Source organism: Grammomys surdaster, unplaced genomic scaffold, assembly GCF_004785775.1.
Source record: "Grammomys surdaster isolate TR1022 unplaced genomic scaffold, NIH_TR_1.0 126298, whole genome shotgun sequence".
Lineage (NCBI taxonomy): Eukaryota > Metazoa > Chordata > Mammalia > Rodentia > Muridae > Grammomys > Grammomys surdaster.
Genome location: NW_021621098.1, coordinates 70,258 through 72,478, shown reverse-complemented (window position 1 = coordinate 72,478; position 2,221 = coordinate 70,258). Strand labels below are relative to the sequence as shown.

General features: G+C 43.0%; 1 pseudogene; it reads left to right on the top strand.

Moving 5' to 3' along the window:
• Nucleotides 1-1,999, top strand: part of LOC114614022 — a 2,643-nt pseudogene extending 644 nt beyond the window's left edge.
• Nucleotides 2,000-2,221: the final 222 nt, after the last annotated feature.

Below are 2,221 nucleotides of genomic sequence, written 5' to 3'. Positions count from 1 at the left end.
AGAAGAAGAAGAAGAAGAAGAAGAAGAAGAAGAAGAAGAAGAAGAAGAAGAAGAAGAAGAAGGAGAGGAGGAGGAGGAGGAGGAGGAGGAGGAGGAGGAGGAGGAGAAAGATGACTCTGAGGAAGAAGTTATGGAGATCACACCAGCCAAGGGAAAGAAAGCTCCTGCTAAATTTTTTCCTGTGGAAGCCAAGGGTGTAGTTGAGGATGATGATGAGGAGGAAATGGATGAACAAGAAGAACAAGAAGAAGAGGAGGAGGAGGGGAAGGGGGAGGGGGAGGAAAGGGGGAGGGGGAGGGGGAGAAGGAGGAGGGGGAGGGGGAGAAGGAGGAGGGGGAGTGGGGGGGAGGAGGAGGAAAGGAGGAGGGGGAAAAGGAGAGGAGGATGAGGAGGAGGAGGAGAAGGAGGAGAAGGAGAAGGAGAAGGAGAGGAGGAGGAGGGGGGAAGGGGGATGGGGAAGAGGAGGAAGAGGAGGAGAGGAGGAGGAGGGGGAGGGGAGGGTAAGAGGGAGGGGAAGGAGGAGGAGGAGAAGGAGAGGAGGAGGTTTAGGAGGAGGGGAAGGAGAAGGAGAAGGAGAGGAGGAGGAGGACAAGGAGGAGGAGGATGAGGAGGAGAAAGAAAAAGATGAGGAGGGAGAAGAGGAAGAAGACCCTGTTAAAATAGCACCTGGAAAATAGAAGAAGGAAATGACCAAATAGAAAGGAAGACCATGAAGCCAAGAAACGGAAAGTAGAAGGCTCAGAACTGACTATACCTTTCAGTCTATTCATTGAAAACTTAATCCAAACAAGTGTACTGTTGAATTAAAAGTTGTCATCAGTGAACTTTTTGCTAAAAATTATCTTGCTTTTGTGGATGTCAGAACTGATACAAATAGAAAATTCAGTTATGTGGACTTTGAGTCTGCTGAAGACCTAGAAAAGGCCTTGGAGCTCACTGATTCAAAAGTGTTTGGCAATGAAATTAAACTAGAAAAGCCAAAAGGAATAGATAGTAAGAAAGTTCAAACTGTAATAATACTTTTAGCCAAAAACCTTTCTTTCAACATCACTGAGGATGAATTAAAAGTAGTGTTTTAAGATGCCATGGAGATCAGATTAGTCAGCTAGGATGGACAAAGTAAAGGGATTGCTTATGTTGAATTTAAGCTGGAGGCTGATGTGGAGAAAAACTTGGAAGAAAAGCAGGGGTCAAAAATTGAAAGAGGATCTGTTTCACTCTACTATACAGGAGAGAAAGGATAAAGGCAAAAGAGAACTGGAAAGAATAGCACTTGGTGTGGTGAATCAAAGACTTTGGTTTTAAGGAACCTTTCCTACAGCGCAGCAGAAGAAACTCTTCAGAAAGTATTTGAGAAAGCAACTTTTATCAAAGTACCCCAGGACCCACATGGCAAAAAAAAAGGGTATGCATCTATAGAGTTTGCTTCATTTGAAGATGCTAAAGAAGCTTTAAATTTCTGTAATAAAATGGAAATTGAGGGCAGAAAAATCAGGCTGGAGTTGCAAGGACCCCGGGAATCACCTAATACAAAAAGTAAGCCATCCAAAATTCTGTCAAAGTTTTGTCTGAGGATACCATGGAAAAGACCTTAAAATAATTATTTGAGGACTCTGTTAATGCAAGTATAGTCACTGATCTAGAAATTGGTTCTTCTAAAGAGTTTGATTTTGTCGACTTTAATAGTGAGGAATATGTCAAAGCTACCAAGTATGTCATAGAAGATGGAGAAATTGATGGAAACAAAGTTACATTGGACTGGGCCAAACCAAAAAGTGAAGGTGGCTTTGGTGGTCCAGGTGGAAGTAGAGCAGGTCTTGGAGGCAGAGTTTGTGGCAGAGGAGGAAGAAGAAGCAGATTAGGTGGAAGAAGCACATTTGACGGAAGAGGCTGATTTGATGGAAGAGGCCGGGGAGGCTTTGGAGGCAGAGGAACCTTCCAAAGCTTCAGAGGAGGAGAGGGAAACTTCAAGCCACAAGGAAAAACGAACTTTGAATAGTTCCTTCCATCCAATTCTTTTCCTCTTCATTTTAAAGAAAAGACTCTGGAGTTTTTGCTCTGTTACCTGTTCCATGGCAGAGACTTCTAAGGATATTCCAAGACAGTAAAGATCTTAAACTATGAAAAAATATGACATCATACAATTTTCAAGCAAACTGATGAGACTAGAAAAAAAGTCATCCTGAGTGAGGGAACCCAGATTCAGAAAGACCAATATAGT